The sequence below is a fragment of the Misgurnus anguillicaudatus genome, chromosome 3 (assembly GCF_027580225.2).
Source record: "Misgurnus anguillicaudatus chromosome 3, ASM2758022v2, whole genome shotgun sequence".
Classification (NCBI taxonomy): Eukaryota; Metazoa; Chordata; class Actinopteri; order Cypriniformes; family Cobitidae; genus Misgurnus; species Misgurnus anguillicaudatus.
The window spans coordinates 36,991,227-37,013,060 of record NC_073339.2 but is presented as its reverse complement, the minus strand read 5'-3'; the positions used below and the strand labels follow the sequence as shown (position 1 = coordinate 37,013,060).

Here is a 21,834-nt window from a genome sequence, read left to right as displayed (position 1 = left end):
TAACCCAGTGGTGTGTTCTGTCCAATATTTACACAACATGTGTAAAAGAAAGAACCCAGACATTTTTAAAGTTTGGGCCACTATATTTCTCCATGTCCCTTCACCTCAACCAGTCGAGGCAAATGGCTACCCATTATAAACCATGGTTCTGCTCGAGGTTCCTGCATATTAAAAGGAAGTTGCCATTGCACTCTCAGAAAAAAAAGGTATAAAAGTTGTACCTTTTTGTCACTGGTACACTACCTTTTAAAAAGGTCCTAAAATTTACCATTTAGGTACAGATATGTACCTATGAGGTACCAGCATGTAGCTTGGCGGTACCAATGTATACCTTTTAGGTACAAAAGTGTACTTTTTGAAAAGGTACTGCCCCAATGTCAACTTTTTTATCTTCATGTACCTTTTTCCTGAGAGTTTGTAGCCTAATAATATAAAGAGTACAGTATGGTCTAGACCTACTCTGTTTGAATAGTGCTGTAAGGTAACTTTGTTATGAATTGGCACTTTAAAATTAAATGTAATTCAATTGAAACAGATTCAGGTTATAGATTCTGTATGTGTCTATGACAGTTTGTAAGGGATGTAACACTATTTCTCAGTTGCAGTTTCCTCATTACAGTGGACACATTTTCTAAAAAGGCACCTCTCCAGAATATCCTATAGCTGTTTAGTTGAATTTGACGAGTGATTGTGATGGCCCTTGGCAACAGTTGAATTTTATCTATAAAATAATATTTCTTCATTAATACTGCTGTGTGATGCAGAAAGACCAGTTATTTGTTATGCTTCTAAGTGTTTCTTTTTTCCCTATACATTAATTAGATGCAGCACAATGCAACTCCACTGACAAAGCAGAAGGAATGTTAGAGGCGATGGACGCAGAAGGTACGCTGAGTTGTTTTTATTATATCTTTAAATAAATATATAACATTAAACTTAAGAAGTATAGTTTACTAGATATGTAATTGTGGTCATTACACTGTACATTTCACCACTGTACACATTATTAAAACAATAATCAAATCAAAAGATGAAATCTGTGTGTGATAGTTTAACTTCAAAGTATCTTCAAATCAACAGACACAGCAGATGTTGCCAAGAAAGTTTAGAGGCCATGTGTGAAAATTGTATTTCTTTTCATTGTAATACATTTTGAATGGTATTGCTTAAGTTCAAGCTTAAAACTACTCTTCTGAAAAGTCTGCCATTGATATTGGACACAAAGAGAAAACCTCACTTGTATGAAAATTACAATTTATAAATACAATATTTATTCAGGTGACATTTAACATCTTCTATAGACCATTTTGCAAGATGTAAACAACACTGGTCCAGAAGCACTTTCTGTATCAGTTTCTTAACACATCATAAACGTTGGGATAAAATACAACCAACAGGACATAGAAAATTTAATCAAAAAGTTAAAGAAACATTTTTAAGATGTTTTCTTTATGTGGGAAATACAACTGTTACAAACTGAAACAGGAAGTGTTTCTGGACCAGTGTTGTTTACATCTTGCAAAATGGTCTATATGGTTGGTATTCTGATATTTTACACTTTGAATTGGCTGTTGATATTTAGATGCAAACAATGAATGGTACTGTATCTGTATTTAACCTACAATTTACTAATTAACTATTGACAGTATAAATGTTGACACATTGCATTATGAATTAGTAATTTAGATTCAAACGTTGTATTAAGAAAGTTGTTATTATGTTTTATGTTCTACAGAGCTGGAAGAACAGTCCTCAGAAACAGCCATCGCTGTAGCTATCGTGATGACTGCAGATTAAGGTATCTTTTCAAATTGTGCTGATTTTTATGTCCCATTGAGGATAATAAGCTCTTCCTCATAGTAGACCAGGCCAAGTAGACCTGGTTTGGTAGTTTCAACAGATTACAATACTTTAACAAGAACAGATATTGGAACAGAACCATAGACCAATCCACTACACAGTGACACATTGTGACCCTTTCAAGGGGCAGTTTCCAGGCAGAACATGCAGAATACATAAACAGAGTTCTGTACATACATTTGGGACCTAATGTATAAAAACATCTTAAAGTGTGTTGTCCAGGACATTGTCTTAAATTACAAACAGAGATAGAAGGTGAGCACACCAACAATTGGTTTTAAAATGATGGCCAACCTACGACTGTATGAGTTATGGCATTATAGTTAGTAATGCTAAAACTGAAGAATAAAGTGGTGGTGAGATTTGTTAAAATTGAGTTACACTTCTGAATCATGTTTGATTTACATACATTTCTGAAATGGAAAACCCAGAGTTTTCCTTGTTTCCACTTTCTGAAATTTGCCTCAGGAATTCTTCTTTGTTGACCTGCTTGAGCGTCAGCAATACCCACATTTTAATTTGACAATAGTAACAAATGAATAAACTGCCTTTGAAATGTTACTTAAAATATGCTCATGAGTATTAATTTCAACTAACTGGCTTGACTTAAATATATTTGTTTTGATAGATGGAGGCCATTTGTGCTGTGTCTGCCGCATCCTTTTCGATGACAGGAAGAAGAATGCTTCAGAGAAGTGGCGTTCATGGTCACAGTGCACAGTGTGCCAATCATGGTCACACACTGCATGTCAAGACACATTGCAAACAGCCTGTAGCGATGCATCAGTGATAGAAAACATGCTAGTTACACAAAATGTTTTATGTTTTAACTATGAGTTGTTTTTATTTTGTTCATGACCCCATCCCTACAAACACACACACATATATATTTTTTTTTTAAGTATTAGGTGCAATTTAATATTTTTCATGCAAATGTATTGTAATGATTACACTTATAAGAATAAAACAGATTTTAAATTCACTCTAATTTTTATTTATTGTTGTCATTTGTTGGCACCATAAGTGTGGTCCCTTTACCTGGGACATGTGGGGACCAATTAATATCTATTGTACTGAATTTAGGCCACATGTTGTAAATGATAAGTAGCCTATTGTTTCATCTTTTATCAATGCTTCGGTATGGTTGGGTGTTGGCAAGGACCTCACCATACTTTTCAATACAGTGAGTCAAAGATCGATTTCATGTTATGATTAAATACTTTACATAACTTTAACAACTTTTTCGCAGTCTTGTTGTCACTGAGAGGTATTTGGCAAATTTGATATTGAAAAGTTGGTTTATGTCAGAGCAGTAGTGATACTTGTGGATACTTTGATATACAACTGAACAGTACAATTTAAATATAATGGTTGCTATGAACGATGATGAGGATGATGATGTTATGTGTATCTGCTTTATCAAAGTGATTTTCCTCCATCATACAGATGAAGTTTAAGCAAATCTCTATTACCACATTTAATGTTATGAAAAGAACCATCATGACAGAAATATATATTTATATATGAATTGAAAGTAATAAAAAAAAATGAGACCAGAAACCCACCATGAGTTAAAAAACTGGCTATGCTCAGTTGTAAGGCCTTTTTTGAAATGATTAAGTAATTTCACATTATGTGTCATTTTGTGTTTTAAATTAAAGTGACAACACAAGTAACAAAATTTGGTGTTCCAAACTGATTGTGTTGTTTTAACACATCTGTTTTTAAAGTGTATTTATTAAGTATGCTGTAGCATTCATTAACAAAGTTTGAAATAATATAAACTGTATACAACGCTTTACTATAGAATGGGTATTTACTATAAATTACTTTAGTACTTTTTATGTGGGCAGAATTTTTATGACTGGACTGACACACCTGATCCACATACATTTACGATATAGTTTGCATACTGCTCAGGCCTGTCTTTCTGCTTACAAAGAAGGAACATGAAACAATACATAGGCTTCCTATACTGTATTTGGCACACATAGCTAAAATGTTTCTCAAAGTGACAGGTTTGGAAGGAGGGGAATGGTACTCTAATGGATAAACTAAATAGGCCTGTTTGCCATTTTTAGTTGAGTTCAAAAGAACACATTTAAATAGGCTACAAAAGATGCAAGAGAGCATACATTATGTACATTATGTAGCAAACATTGTGTATAATGTTTGCTAATCTGGGTTTTGACAACCAATAGGCCTAATAATCATCTACTAGCCTACAATCGGAGATGACTACCCATCAGACTATGGTCTTATTTATTAATGGTATGTTTTTGATTATCATAGCAGCATTAACATATGCATATAAGCCCAAACAGAAATGCACAGTTTGTGTGTGTGGCCAACACCACGTATTCATCAAGGTGTGGTGTCTGTTTACACAGCCAGAAACAAACAAACAGCTTTATTTTATCTAAATCTAACCTTATTGAGCTCTCAAAGTCTCTGAAACTACACCTGAGATGGCTTGTGTACTTGAAATGAGAACATGAAAAGTTTGTTGTAGAGCTAAGCCTAATACATCGTTAGAAAGGTCTTGACCTGCAGAATAAGATATGTCAGTATAAAGAATCTACATGGCTCCTGCTTTCAAATACGGACCTTTGAAACATCACTTTGGTGCATTTTTGAAGGCTTATAATAAGGCAACAAAAGGGGCTATAGACATGGGACAAACTCTTAATGAGAGCTCTTGGCCTCGGTTATAATGTCAATATAGTCAACAACTTGGGACACTGTCAAATATGGTTAAAATTAATTTAAACCTATTTAACAATTAAATATTTAAAAATCTGATTGTATAAGTGTGTTAACAATCCCCCTAAACACCTTACTGTACTCTCAACTCACTATTTACAACCTCCAATTATAAGAAAAACACAAATGTTTTAAAAAAACTACAATTCCCTACATGTGTCTAATGCAGCTTGATACAAATTAGCACTAAAATTGTAGTTTTTCTAGTTTGCAAAGTAGGGCTGTAAAAACATATATCTACTGAATATATAAACACCTAGTTCAGACAAACTATTAATTATGCTGCATCTAGATGATCTACGTTAAGAAAATGTAAAAAAGTTGTTTTTTTAAGATATTTTAGCAGAAACAGTGTTTTTTTGCTAGATGGGATACAGCTACGCAATTTAGGGTTATGTTTGGGGTAGAATTTGGATGGAAACAGCGGATCTGTCTAGATGTGATGCAACTTGTCTGAAATCGCGTGAAATGTTTGGTTTAGGGTTAGGTTTTGGGGATAGGATTAGGATAATAACAGCGCTCATCCGCGAGATTTTGCTGTTGCTGTATCCCTTCTAGCCACAACGCCGAAACAGCAGAACAAGCAAACCCCGCCTTCAACACAATGCACTTCCGTAACCTTCTGCTACCAAAAAAACTAATTTCTCAAAATCGAGAATGAGAAATTGTTGAAAATTATCATATTGTTGAGTTATCAAATTTTGTTTTCTGTAGGAAAATGTTAAATGTCATTTAAAAAGAAAACACGTCATGCAAGCTTCGTGGTTTCAGTGATAGCAGCCTCATAGCAACCACCATAGCAACGAACTATATAATACTAAAGGTAATATAATGGGAAGAAAAAAGTATTAATCCACATCAACTTAGTTCGGGTGAATTTTAAGCCAATATAATGGTTATGTAAGAACATGTATGTGGCAGTCTGTCTTGTGGATTATGACTGTAAAATCATTGTATAAGTCATTTATTAAGTTCATCACTATTCATTCACCTTTAAAGTATGCTGTGACAATAGCTGAAATCATGACTATAACTGATTGTGGAAAACTTTTTATTTTTTACAAACTTTTACAGTATTTGTTTAAAAGGATTCAAAAACAAAACACCTTACACACATTGACCACATTTGTACATTACAGTAAATAAGTAACATCACAATGGTAAACACACAATTTTGTCCTCACACAGACTAGTGTGAATATGTGTGCTTAAAACAGTACCTACGTTTAATAATAAATCAGATCTAGTAAAACATCATGTTTGCACAAGTAAGGCGAACATTATATTACACCACCATAAAGGTTTCTATGATATGCTGCAACATATACTATACATTTTACATCTTTCTTTTTACAGAATACAATATCAGACTAAAAATTAACAAAAAATCTGTAGTGCTAGTTATCATATTTATCCACATTTTCATCATTATCACTCTTATCATTGTATACCAGTGTCTGTATGCTTGGCATGGGGAGGGCCTGACACAAGTGGGGGTTGTCTGTGGGTGAAACATCACAATGGCTTGATGTAGTTTTCTTTCCAGGTGTTGGAGGTGTTGAATGAGAGCAGCTTTTGCACCAGGCTGCTCAGTGTCTTTGATGTTAGAGCACAAATGTTAGAGGCGTGCTGCTGATGGGGTGTTCAGTTAGGGGCCAGTCACACCAAAATCGCTATAAACGCTTGCAAACGCAAGGCGCGACGCACTGCCTTTTTTTAAAAAAAGAGCAGTGCGACGTGGCTTTTCATATTGCTAAGCAACCACCGAGTCAGCTGTCTTGTCAATCAAATATTGAAGCGTGAGCGCTCTTGTGAGCGCTCTTTTGCTGTTAACTGTCATATTAGCAGAAACTTTAAAAAGAGGGCGCTTGCTCTGACCTTGTTTAAGGGTGAGGGGTGCACAAACACGCAGGAGAGAGTGAGCGAGTGGATTCCGGTTCTTCAAAGCAACTGTAAACTTCCCTCACCACAACGTAAGGCCCGCCTCTCCCCTCATTCGATTGGACAATGGAAAGACGCGAATGACGTCGGGCGCTTCTCCGCTCTCAGCGCTCCTTCAAAAATGCGTGCGCGGCAGGCGGCAAAAAACAGCAAGGCGCTCATAAACAGCGCGTAAACGCGCCCTGCCCATAGAATATCATTCAAAAAAGGCGCCTGCAACTGCCATAAACGCTTTTGGTGTGACTGGCCCCTTAGACTTCTCATTTCCTGGTAAAGCACGCACTTTTTCTCAGCTGCCCGAGTCTTCATATGTAAGGCATCAATCCCTCGCCTTTTTAGACTCCTCGAAACATCATCTTCTTCAATCTAGAAGACAAAAGAAAACAAAATGCTATGTTATGTTACCAGGTGGTTTCTAATATGATTTGCAGGTAGTTAGTTTGTCAGATGGTTACTAGAGTGACTGCTGTGTGGTTACTAGGGTTAAGTAACTATACTTACAGTGTCATTAAAGCAGAAGTAGACATGCCAAGAGGGATCACATGATTCCTGAAAATCAATTGGCTACGTGCTTGGAGAGTCTAATGGCAATGCCCTGCCCATCTGAAGCAAAGCTAGGAAACACCCATGCAAAAAAATGAATCTATTAGTTTGTATTATAGTCCTTTTTAAGTTCAAACCTATAATATCATATTGTATCTACTTATCCACTTTTAGCACTATACCTGGATATATTCTTCTCTGGTGGAGGACGACTGCTCTCTCCCTTGATTCAGTTCTAGCCTTACAGTTGGACTCTGAGCTCACGGTCCACATCTTTAAGGGTAGACTGGAAGTTTGAATCAGACTCTTGCCATCTTCTCCCGATACGGTATTTTTTCCTCAATTCTACAATGGTTAGCAAATAATTAGTATTAAACGTTATGTACACACTTGATCAGAGAACAGTAACAGACAGATTACTGTTTCACCCTTTTTGTGTGACTCACGAGTCCCATATCTACACATTACAAAAAGTACAGCACAAAAGTTCAGTAGCTAGCAAGCAGAAAGCATTACCATGGTACACCTGACCAAACATATGTTACAAGTAAGGCCTTGGTAGTAATAGATTACTAATTACACCACATGAAGATTTGCAAATAATGCTGCAATACTTTAATTTATAACCACCGGTGACAGTTTCCTTCAAAACGATGCCATTACTATAAATCACACGTTGAAGCACATCAGCAACACCGTTTTTCAATATTTTACTACAGGGCTATTCAGATCTTACCCTGGAGGGCCAGAGCACTGCATAGTTAAGCTCCAACCCTGATCAAACACACCTGAGCAGGCTAATCAAGGTCTTCATGATCACTACAAAATCACAGGTAGTTAATGGTACATAAACTCTGTAGTGCTCCAGGCCTCCAGGGTAAGATTTGAATAGCCCTGTTTTACTATGTTCTTACCTCAACTTAAACGAATTGATACATACCTATCTTTTTCAATGCGTGCACTTTTAATCTTTGTACACTTTTAATCTTTTAATCTCTTGTGAATGTATTAGCATTTAGCCTAGCCCCAATCATTCATATGGCTCCAAACAGGGATGAATTTAGAAGCCACCAAACACTTCCATGTATTTACACGAGTAAGTATGGTGGCACAAAATAAAACTTTTGTTTGGAGCCATAGGAATGAATGGGGCTAGGCTAAATGCCAACACATTCACAAAGTGCTTAACAAAGACTAAAAGTGCATGCATTGAATAAAGATAGGTATGTATTAATTCATCTAAGTTGAGCTACAGTAAGAACATAGTAAAATATTGAAAAACGGTGGTGTTTTCCTTTAAAGACGTCTGTAATTACCAAAGTCTTACATAAAAACATTAAACTCTTACTTGAACTTGTAGAACTGAATCAGTCTGATGATGTAGTCCCTTTTCCATCTACAGACAGTGTCTGAAGAAAAGACGACATTACTACCACTCTAATAAAGTCATTCATTTCATGTTACTTCTTAACATGATTATATTTTATTACTGTACACGGAAAGGTAAGTATTACATTTGCAATATTCTTTGTTAATATTATTCATGACATTCTTACAGTATTTAAGACTTTAACTTCAGTTCCTTACTTATTGGTTTCTGTTGGGCTAGCTTTTTCCATCTCTCCATGTCTCCTTCAGAAATCAACACTATACAACAACAATAACAGAAAACAAGACACACATCAATCCTAAATACTCTTGTGCAAAATGCACTTATAAATGGAATGTATTCTCTCATCTACAACTAATTGTTACCTGCTTCTTATGTGCATTGTTTACCTGGTGCCTCTCTGATGACATGAGATATCTTCCTGAGCAAGAATCAATATTTTCTCTGCTTTGTCTACTCTTTGCAGTAGCTGCACCTATGAAAAGACAGTTTAATCTACTAATAGTATGCTTACCATTTTGTGTGTGATCGGCTTCACTCCAGAAAATATAAAATGTATAAACACTGAATCACCAGCACAGAATTTTGAAAGGTTATACAGCAGTAGACACACCTAGGTCAGTTGATTTCCTCCGTCCATAATGCAAAAGGGCATCAGTCAGTAGGTCAAGGCGATGAGATGGAGTCATCTCCTTTGTGACTCTGGCAAATCTTTGGAGGAAAGACCACATCCTTTCCACTCCTTCCCCGTCTGTGAGCCCAAACCCATCAAGCCATCTGGTACTGTACTTGATCTATGATTAAAGCAAAGTGTTAAAATATCACATACTGTACACAAAGCATGACCCTACTGCTTATAGTGATCTTAAGGTATTTTATCTTTTAATTTGTAAAAATAGCAAAGCTGTTCTTTTTATTACTTTATATTACTGTAATTATTATACAAATTAGGTAATCTGCATAAAAAGAAACAAAGGAAACCAATTTGGTTATAACAATCCTCTGCTTATAGTGATTAGTTTGACCCAGACAGATTTGAGATAAACGGTTTCCACTGGGTTGTCTTATACATTGCATCTCTGAAACAAGTTTAGACAAACGTCAGGTTGGAAAATTGTTAGATTAAAGATTATTTTAGGCCTTTCTGGCTAATTTCAGCTTTGCAGTGCATAGACAGGAAAAATTGAGGCCAAACAGGGAGTGAATGATGTGTGTTATCCTGATATCCCTATAAAGTCAATGAATTACCTGGCAGGGCAATTTGTGTCCATAAACATGAAATGCTGGTACGGCCAAGGCAATGTTGTGTGATATGCCCTCACCTGATTTCTGATTGAACATAGTATGACATAAATAAGTTAAAGGTCTTTTCTTTAAAACAATAATTCAGTTTTACACAGAAAAAAGGGTACTTACCTGCAAATGTGAGGCAATAACACAGGCAATGTAACAGACTACTCGCAGGTGTATGTTATTTTCCTCACATCTTTGAAGTAGCGCATCGATGACATACAGGGGATAGGCTAATCTATTTCAACACAAAAATGTGAATGATAAAACACTTTATACTGAGGAAAAGTGAAAAATAATTATACAATCTCCAGCATCACATTCAATACCTAAATACTCAAATCTAAATTGATCTATGCCCAGTCCATATATATATATACCACTGATTCTTGAGAGTCGGGACAAAACATGTCCCATTTAGAAAAGTCTAATTTATAGCAAAATTTAAGAAATTCATCATGATTGACATAATTACAAAGTTAAATCTATAGGATTTGTATATACCAATCTGATTTTTAGAATAAACTTTTTTATTTTTGGGGGGATTTTTTTTTAAATGTGTGGTCTGTGGTTAGAAGGTCCATGTTATTGCACTTGTCCTCAGCAAGAGGTCACAATATTAATCATCCCAAAAAACTTTAAAAAAGCTCTACAATTGTGAAAACATATATATCCAATAAAAAATAAGGGGTATAAATATAAAAAACAATGCATGAAGTGAACATCAAACAATATTTTCCATAAAAATCTACCTATTAAAGTTGTGTCCTCAGTTTCTGTCAACTCCGTCAGATTTTTTTTATAAAGCTATTTAAATCAGGAAATTCAGTTCAGCTATATCCCTGAGGACCCATTTTCATCTCCCTGCCTGTGGTGAATGCAGCACTACCACACATTCTCTGTTATGTTTACATTTGTTATATACATTAAACAAACAATGTGAATATTCCTATGGTCACAGCTGCACCATGTCAACACCATCTTTCTGTTAAGATACTTTTTTTAAACCATAGTGGATTGAATTTAAGCATTATAGTGAGGTTATTGGGACAGCTAGCAACTGAGGAAAAAGTACCTAGCTGCAGTGTACAATACATGTTTTGGAGGGAAAATACATGCCCTTATGTCAACTCCGTCAGACGTCAACTCCGTCAGGTTCTATGTCTGACGGAGTTGACCTGTAAGCTGATGGAGTTGACAAATCCACCAATTGCCGCTAAATGTGCGATTATAATATTATTTGTGAATATAGTGAAGGATTAAACCGTTATTTCAGGGTTTTATTTACACATAAATGCACATATAGCATGCATTACATTATTTAACCATACGCATCTGACTTCTAAAAAATAGGCAGGCAGTGGTCTGCTTGTTATTGTGCAACATGCAACTTTATATATATATATATATATATATATATATATATATATATATATATATATATATATATATATATATATATATATATATATATACACACTCACCGGCCTCTTTATTATGTACACCTTACTAGTACCGGGTTGGACCCCCTTTTGCTTTCAGAACTGCCTTAATCCTTCGTGGCACAGATTCAACAAGGTACTGGAAACATTCCTCAGAGATTTTGGTCCATATTGCCATGATAACATCACGCAGTTGTTGCAGATTTGTCAGCTGCACATCCAGGGCACGAAGCTCCCGTTCCACCACATCCCAAAGATGCTCTATTTGGTTGAGATCTGGTGACTGTGGTGGCCATTTGAGTACAGTGAACTCTTTGTCATGTTCAAGAAACCAGTCTTAGATGATTTGCACTTTATGACATGGCATGTTATCCTGCTGGAAGTAGCCATCAGAGGATGGGTACACTGTGGTCATAAAGGGATGAACATGGTCAGAAACAATACACAATGCTCAATTGGTACTAATGGGCCCAAAGTGTGGCAAGAAAATATCTCCACACCATTACACCACCACCAGCAGCCTGAACCGTTGATACAAGGCAGGATGGATCCATGCTTTCATGTTGTTGACGCCAAATTCTGACTCTACCATCTGAATGTTGCAGCAGAAATCAAGACTCATCAGACCAGGCAACGTTTTCCAATCTTCTATTGTCCAATTTTGGTGAGCTTGTGTGAGTTTTAGCCTTAGTTTCCTGTTCTTAGCTGTCACGAGTGGCACCCGGTGTGGTCTTCTGCTGCTGCAGCCCATCCGCCTCAAGGTTCGACGTGTTGTGTGTTCAGAGATGCTCTTCTGAATAACTTGGTTGTAACAAGTGGTTATTTGAGTAACTGTTTCCTTTCTATCAGCTCGAACCAGGCTGGACATTCTTTTCTGACCTTTGGCATCAACAACGCATTTGCACCTACAAAACTGCCACTCACTGGATATTTTCTCTTTTTTGGACCATTCTCTGTAAACCCTTGAGATGGTTGTGTATGAAATTCCCAGTAGATCAGCAGTTTCTGAAATACTCAGACCAGCCCGTTTGGCACCAACAACCATGCCACTTTTAAAGTCACTTAAATCACCGTTCTTCCCCATTCTGACGCTCGGTTTGAACTGCAGCAGATCGTCTTGACCATGTCTATATGCCTAGCCTAAATGCATTGAGTTGCTGCCATGTGATTGGCTGATTAGAAATTTGCATTAACGCGCAGTTGGACAGGTGTACCTAATAAAGTGGCCGGTGAGTGTGTATATATATATATATATATATATATGTATATATTTATGATGCAGGGCAATCATACATCCAACACACCCAAACACACACATGTGAAATGAAAACAGAGGGGGAGGAGGGCCCCTGGTTTCCCTTATTGTTCTTTTTTTGATAGTAGGAAACGGTGTATGTGCAATATCTTTATTATAGTTTGCTTTACAGTAAGTTCAATACTCTAATAACAATGAGTAGTTTTAGTAGTAGTGTTTGAAGAGCACATCTGTTCTATAATCAGCAATGCACACATATTTTTTGTCAACACCATCAGTTTTTTGTCAACACCGTCAGATTTTCTGTCAACACCGTCAGATTTTCCAACAGTGTTGGATGTATTTTTTGTTAATCTTTTGGGGAAAAAATATTCTTTCTTCAGTTTATGTTGTTTTTGTAATAAAGGACCATCTGATCTACCATCTCTTATGTTTTATTTATTTAAGGAAATTGTTTTTACAATATTAAAGTTAAAATCAATGTTTGCAAATGCTAATATTTAGAAATCTGAGTTTTCAGAATAGTGTGGAATCACAACCTAAGTTTATATATTGTATTTTTTTACATATCAGAGTAACTAAACACTATAACAATATACTTGAGAACTTTAGATTCTGGTTGGATTGAAAGAATTTAAATTTTATACTTTTTAGTGTGTCTGATGGAGTTGACAAAAATCCAGTTCTGAAGGGAAACATGTTTATTTTTTAAAAATGTGTTTTTATTTAGAACCTGTTCCTTTACATGGTTAAACAGCTAAGACCTTTCTCTGCAGAAACATATAACTTTAATTGATATAGTGTGTATTTTAAAAAACAGTTTTTTAAAACCTGTTTTGTCCCGACTCTCAAGAATCAGTGATATATTTTTTTTTTTCAAAATTCTTTATTTACTAAACATTGCATGTGTATAACTATTTACAACAAACCCCAAGATCCGCCCACTATCATAAGACTATATAATAAGATAAATAAATAAATAAAACGGCAATATAAAACTGACCAAAAAAGAAGGATCTGAATGTCTAAAGATTTCTGAATTGTACATCAAATGTATTAAAAGCATGGTGTTGTTGTTGTTACTGTTTTTTACTATGTATAAAAAGGCTGAACCACCGTGGCAAAAGCACAAGGTCCGCTGTTACTGTACTACCACAGTAGAAGTAAACTAACTGCGGTAGAAACAAGGCATGACCCGTGCACCACAAACACAAAATACCACAGTAGAAGAAGAACATTGGTAGTTAATTCCAAAAATATGAATATAATAAAATGATCGAGGATCTGTCACGTTATGTTAATGGTGACTAACAAACATAACGTGACTTTTACTCACGCGCTAATCACTATTTTGAACAAAAAGAACGCAACACAGATGACCAATACAACTCAGACAACACCCAGAAGCCGATCTGGATTAATAAAAAACATATAATGAATTTAATATCGAACAAACAGAAATGTAATGGTATACTCACAAAGATGAGGCGACTGGCGAGGTTTGTAAATTGATGATAAACATCGCGATGATGTGCGAACGAGATTTGGGTCACGGCAGGGGCGTACTAGCCACGGGGGTGTGCGGGAGCCACCCACAGTGGCACACCTAAAATGGATGCAGAATATTTATTTATAGTTTCAATAAAAACATGTTTACTAAACCTGGGCTGTTGTTGTTTACTTAGAATATATATATTTTTAAAATCAACCATTTCACGCGTAAGTTAAAAATATTTAACTTTAGATATCCGACCCCTTGTGTCCATGGCGACGGGTCATATTAGGTTAAGGACCAACGTAATAGCACTGCTTATATGTTGGCATGTAACGTTAACGTAATTGCGATTTGCAAAATAGTTTCCTCAGAACGTATTTCATGTGATACAGGGTTGCAAAATGTATATTCATATCTATATTAATTACCATCAACGAGTCTTTGATAAAAACCCAGCATGCATCACGTCTAATAAAAGCACTTACATACATGATCAGAAAACGCTTAAAATGCTTACTCTCACGCGCCGTTGAGCGTTGTTAAAATCACCTCTGAATGTTGTTTTACCTGTAGCTGAACGCGGTTTTAATAAAGTCTTTAAAAGACGTCATGTGACGAGCCCTGGCAGTGTCCATAGCAACCAAAACGTATCAGTTTCACATTATTCTGGCGAGATCTGAAAAATCTGCGTAAAATCAAGCAAGCGATGAATATGTAAATTCACTGAGTGAATATTATGAAAATAAAGTATATATTTCTCGCTAGAAATGTAATCAAAACTTCTTTTTATTCAGAAACTAACTCAAAATATAGATTTTTCCATTAAAAATGAGAGAATGTCCGCCATGTTTTTTGTTCTCACGGCCGGTAGCTTGAAAGTCACGTGACTTGGACGAAAAAAAAACGTAAGAGTCATACAATTCAAGGGCCATTAAAAGAATAGGCGAAAAAAAAATGTAACAGTCATACAATTCTAGGCCCATTATTGTAACTCCTCTACGTTTTGCAAATTGGACCAACGTAGTCAGGGTACGTTTTTACATGAGACTGGGTTGATTATTATGGAAACCGAACAACTCGTCTTTCTCTCGCTGGTAAGAAAGCGATTTTGACAATTATTTGTAATTTAACTCCTTTAATTCCTGTAAACTTTTGTAGTTTTTACAAAAATATTTGGAAACAGAACAAAAAAGTTGTTTATTAACATTTAATGTTATGTTTGTTTTTCTGATTCAGTAACTTCATGTTCTGCAGACTCCAGCAGCACCGTCTCTCCTCCTCCTCCTGTATCAGACTGTTTTCTCTGCTGGATGCTGCTGGTCAGTGTTTGTGTTGTGTGTTTTCTCATCTGCTTCATCTGTGTGTACTGCCTCTGTCAGAAGAAAACTACAGGTACTTTTATAATTATTATTGTCTCCATTTTGTACTACAGTACACTTTATTTCAGTAGTCCACTTTACACATTTTACACTTTACACAACTTCTTCGCAACTGCTGGTCATTACAGTATTAGTACATCTACTAACACTTTTGTCTACGAACACCCCACAGACATGACTGTTAAGTAAATTTGCAAGACAGTACATGTCAACTTATTCTACGAACCATAACTCCTTACCTACTCCTAACAGTGTATTAATTCTCTAATGAGAGTAAAGTGACATATGTGCAAATTAAAGAGAGTAACTTATAGTTAATATAATGTCTAAGCTGGACTTTTAAAATAAAATAAAGTATAACCCGGTAGGTGGATTATTTGTCTTTGTTAATGAGCAGAATGTATACCAGGAGAGACTGCACACAGAATTAATCATGCACATTTCTAATGTTACATGTATAAAGCCATAAACAAATAATAGTAAACTATAAACTGTTGCAGGATTATATATTTACATCTTTACAACATTTTACGCAAAACATTTGCTGAAAGTTTCTGTATGAGAATTGCATTGTAGATTTTCTCACTGGACTGTGTTTTTGTGGTTGTTTTAGGTCGTGAGAGTGCAAAGATGCTCACAGTAAATGCTATGAAGGTATTTCAATCATAACCATTAACCTTAAAACTTTATCTTGTCAAAAATGTCAGGTATGGTTAAACAAATGGTATTTATAAATGAAACACCTGTTATTGACTTCAGATGGATTCGACAGAAAAACATCAATGTGAGATGAGTAAGACTGGAAAGGTCTGTCTTCATTCTGAAGTCACTTATAGACTCCTGCCATCTGTACATCACTATGAAAAGATGTGAATCTCTCTGATCAGTTTATGTTAACTCAGCTTTCGCCAGTAGAAACTGCTTACGGCTTACTGCACTCGATTTGTACTATCTCATACCTATCTTACTTAAACATGAACCACATTTAGGTACAAATACATAAACTACCAAACAAGGAAAATAAAAGTAAACAACTTATTGACATATTTTGTGAATTACCACAAATATCATTGAAAAAAATTGTTAAAATAAATACTAATAAAAATAGAAAAGTCTTATAATGTACTGTATTTGCATAAATTCATTGTCTTGAGTGTATTTGAGTCTCTAAGTTATCCAAAGCTATTCTCAGGTTATCAATTCAATTTTTATAATATTTTAATTAATTTTTGAAAAGATGAAGTCAAAGCTGTTTGAATAAACTTTCTAAAGACCAGGATGATGTGAGTTGTATGTGTGTAACATCAAGTTTTATAGCAAATAAATTTGTCATTATTGTTCATTTAGTGGAGATTGACGGTTTAAACAAAACAACAATTGGGTTAAAGTGAAATATAAACCACACTGAGCTAGCTGCTCTTCATGCATTTGCATTCTAACCAACAGACAAAACCACATATAAGATAATGGAAAGATTTGTGTCTGATGACCAGCAATAAGAAATAAAGCGTTATAGTTCAGACCAGATAATGTCATGCAGCAGTGAATGTAAAGCATTTATCTTGATTTAACTTCATCTCATTATTAAAATATTGCATGACATTAAATGTGTCAGAGTGTCAGACTAGTGAGACACCTAAAATGTACACTTCAGGGGTATAACAGATCATCACTACATCAGCAACAGGTCTTCACTAGTTAAAGTTACTAAAAAGTAAGTATGACCAGGTGCATAATATCATTAAGTTAAATAACTAATTTAAAGGTTTTCACAATTGACCTGACACTGACCTGACATTACTCATGTCTAAAATAGACAATGTAAACATTTCAGGGCATAAATCTACCTGTAACATCAGGCAACAATTTGGACATCTTGAAACAGGAAACCACAACATTGTGTTTGTTCTTGTGCACCAATAGGTGTTAACTGATGTTTGCTTAATGCATACAAATGCAATGGAAGATTTTGTGGTTTTAAGCAATGAATGGGTTCACACCCAGACTTAAAACAACACATTTCTCATACATTACGCATTCTTGTATACTTTAGGACAGAAGTGAACATCAGAGTGCAATGTTTTACCTATGCAATGAATGCTATGATATAAAAAAACAAAAAGCTTTGATTAAGAAATATTATTATTTTTAAGTAAGAAATGTTTTGGCCTTTTGATTTTTTGCAACTTTAAAGAGTGTCTGACAAAAGTGTTGCAGACAATTACAAAATAAGCAACACTTAATGCCTCTTGTTTTTATTTGCTCTACAGTTATTTATCTTTTGGCATAGATGAGAAAAATCACAATCTCTTAACACCTAAAATCAAGAAGGCTTGGTGACACCTAAGAGAGTTTTGGCAACCCCTGTTGGAAACAGATGTTAAATACAGGCACACCATGGGCGTAGATTTAGGGTGGGACGCTAGGGACATGTCCTTACCAATATTCAGGGAAGACTGAATTGTAGCAATAATTTCGACCAAACAATGAATCTATTTACATATAACCACTGATGTCCGTCTTATTCTTGTGTTTTCTATTTTTTACTTATTATATTTTTTTCAGGAATCATTTAAATGAGATTAGAAATCTTTTGCAATCCTGTTCTGTAAAAATAACGCTCTATTTGGTACACAAACGGTTAACAGCTTTCGTTCTCTGCAATGCCCGCCTCCGTAACTCACATCGCTAATATGATTGGATTAGCATTTGTTGATTCCCGCCTCTCTAACGCACATCACTTTATGATGGGCTTGTCTTATGACTCGCTACGTGTGATAGGATGATTTCACTGTTTGTACAACGCGCCACAGTTCACTCAACAAGACGCGTGTGATTATTCGGGCTACAGGTAAGTGAGAAAGAAAGTATTATTATACGCACTGTAACTGTTTTATGCACAAAATACGGAACAAGGTGTGTCACATAATGATTCAAGGACAGTGTTTTCACCAATACACGACAATCCCATGTTAACCTGAGGAGTTGCAAACTTGTGTCAACCTTTTATAAATGGGGTGGCAAGGTTATTTAGGGGGTCCCTAATCCATGAAAGAAAATAACCTCAACATTGTAAAAACATGAATTCATGTCATAATTGCTGAATACTTTACATTACTACACTGTGGTCATTATTTGCACAGATGTAGACATAATGTAAGGTTGCATTTTAAACTTATTTTTTTTTCACACTGATTAACTGTCTGTTAATGAAAGGAAGATTTAATGTGAACTACAGAAATGTTAATAAACGTTGTTCAGGAAACAGCATGATATACATACCTACTTCAAGACTGGGTTTTTTTTTGGCAAAATTAAATTAAGAATTAAATATTAATTGCATATATAGATTCGTATATGTTACAATGTGATTTTCTTTTTTTTTGACAAAGACTTAAACAGTTACTGTTTATTAGGCTCTAGAACATAACGAATTGTTTATTATAGTACATTCAATTTGGGATGGCACCGGGGGTGGCGAGTCAGATGTCACTGAGTAAAGTGCATACTGAGTTGTCTGTTGTTTATGTCAAGTAAACGGTGATAAACAGTTTTTGCAATGCTACCATTTTATTTATGTCCCCACCAATGCCAGAATCAAACCTACGCCCTTGAGGCACACATTTGTAGTCTGTATGTAACAGGATATTATACATATACATATTGACAGTATATGTGGTTATACTTCCTGAATGATATATCAGCACATTGAAATATATATATATATATATATATATATATATATATATATATATATATATATATATATATATATATATATATATATATATATATATATATATATATATATATATATAAACAGTAGGCTAATTTGTAAATATCTAAAGATTTCCACATAGCACGCCCTTTTAACCAACTCAAGCAGCTGTTTTTTGTATTCAGGTACATTGTTGTAAGAGCTGGAAAGTAATGGAGATACATTCATAATTTACTCTCTAATTTGACCACAAAAGCCAATAAACATTGAAGAGTTAAGTACTTTTGTACAGCCACATTCTGCATAGACCCATAGAAACTGAAACTCTGAACTGCCCTCTAGTGGACTGAGATGAAACTACACCAAAATTATGGCCTACTCGCCATATCACAACACAATCTATTCAAATGAAGGCAGGTTCAGTCTTAGAAGTGTTAGGTTTACAGTATATGCTTATATTTAAGTGTAGGTTAAGAGTGTACTGTATTAATATAATCACAAGTGAGGGTATTTTCTCATGTTTTGAGCTTGTGCAGGGCAGTGTAGAAATCCAGTTGCCAATTAATTCATATTTTACGAGGTGACTAATACGTAGTCGTTCAGCCACATTTGTATGATTTTTTTTACCCTTGTAACATTAGGGTTAGGAATGCACTTAAAGTGAGAAATCATCACCCTCAGAGTCAAAGCCTCAGGTGTTTTGTTTTATGTTGTTTGTTATTACTAATGCATAATGCAGTTAAAATGCATAATTTTTTAATAAATTTGACTTCCTTCAAGTAATATTTATGTTTTTGAATTGTGGTGTTAAAAATAGCCGGTGCATCAATGAGCCAGCAGTATTGCAGGGTGTGGTGGGCCACTTTGGGTGAGAAAGTCCAGGGCTACTTTTTAGTCCAGTCCGCCCCTGGTCAGGAGTGTAACAGCCCCAAAATGTCTGCTATATTTTTCACAGAGACTATATACATCAACATGAACACAGTTTTTTTGTGTTTCTTTGTGAGAGCATTTTAAGACAGGATAGTGTATATAGAAGACAGAGAAGTATAACAAAGGAACACACACATACATACATACATACATACATATTTTGTAATTGTTATAATTGTCAGGATCCTGTCAGAATCTTGTCTTTTATTATATCTAGTCTTTGTGGCAGGGTTCTGATAGTACCATGTTTTGTGTGGGAAATGCGTGACCTCTGTGTTAGTTATATTTGACCATGTATTTCCCGTGTCTCGTTACTTTTTACCCGCTCCCTTAACTGTTATTATTTTCACAGTTACCCTCATTAGTTCTCTCTATTTAAGTCCTTGTGCCCATTGTTCTGTCTACGTTCGTTCTTATTTGTTCCTGTCGTGTTCCAGTCATATTCATCCAGTTAAGTCTAGTTCATTATTTAAGTGTTTGTTTAGTGTAGTCCAGTTTACTGTTGTTTATATATATATAGAATAGTCTAGTCTTGTCAGTGTTCTGTTTATCCTGTTCTATGTTAGTTTTGCCCCATAGTGGGTTTTGTTTTCTGGTTTTGTTAAAAATAAAGTATTTTGTGTTTTCTACATTGTCTGCGCTTGGGTTCGTTCTCAACCATTCCTCACAATAATCATTGCAAAAGAGGGTATTTATAGATATGAATGAAGATAGAGACACAGTGTTACTTATTGTTACTTGTTGTCACAGGACATAGATTAAATACTGTATTTTGGCAGAGCTGCAAGTGCACATATATAGGAAGTGGTCAGCTTCCCCACATAGCAAGTGGTCAACGTACACACTAACCCCATCCATAACCTAACCCTACAGTAGCCCCCCAGCATATAAGCGCTGAACAGGGGAAACAGGGGAAGAGATTGCTCCAGATCCACAAATATAAAACAAAAACGTTCTTACTTATGCTTAGCGTTGTTTTAAAATGTGTAACGGTGCAGTGCTTTAGTTGAACAGAGGATAATGAATCAAGATAGTCAAAAGTCAAGAGAAGCTTTATTGCCATTTAAACCATACAGTATATCAGTGCAGACTGTAGATAATAAAATGAGACAATGTTTCTCCAGGACCACGTTTCTACATAAAAAGACTGAACTACATACAGTATAACAACCCAGAGCTATGGACTAATAAGTGTATTTAATGAGGGAATCTATTACTGTGCAAAAGTAAAAATAAAATTAAGTGAAAATAAAAAGAGCCAGCTAAGTGGGAGTATAATGTATGGAAAATGGAGAACTCATCTTTCTCTCTTAGGTAAGACTATACAGTAAATTTTAACATGTTGCTTTAAATCTTGTTAGTAAATTATGAAAACGCATTTGTGTCGTTTATGAGTGGAAAAAATGAAAAAAAAAAAAAAATATATATAAGAAGAAAGGACAAAATGCAACATAATACATAAAACTGTAAATATACACTCTAAAAACAAACTGTGCTAAATAGCACTAAAAGTGGTTTTTGGCTTGTAATCATAGAGGAACCATTTTTAGTGCTATATAGCACATATGAAGCACCTATGAAGAACCATACGGGGGTCATATAGCACCACATATGGTTCTACAAACACAATATGGTTCTACACCAGTGCTACACAGACAGTTACTTCATTGGCGCTTAAAATGATTCCTCTATGATTACAAGCCAAGAACCACTATTTAGTACCGTTTTTTTTTTTAGAGTGTATGTCATTTAAATGCTTTTGAGAGCACATAGAAACACATATTTTATGTTAAGGCCTTTAAAGCATTTACATTATAGTTTATTGTCA

The 21,834-nt window shown here is 35.1% G+C and overlaps 1 long non-coding RNA gene across 1 annotated transcript; it reads right to left on the bottom strand.

Moving 5' to 3' along the window:
• Positions 1–4,574: 4,574 nt before the first annotated feature.
• Positions 4,575–7,457, bottom strand: LOC141363249 (uncharacterized). The gene is made up of 3 exons (XR_012368792.1): positions 7,290–7,457; positions 7,066–7,178; positions 4,575–6,930 (listed from the first exon to the last, which is right to left on the bottom strand). It is a non-coding gene; the product is annotated as an uncharacterized lncRNA (long non-coding RNA).
• Between the last annotated feature and the right edge of the window lie 14,377 nt (positions 7,458–21,834).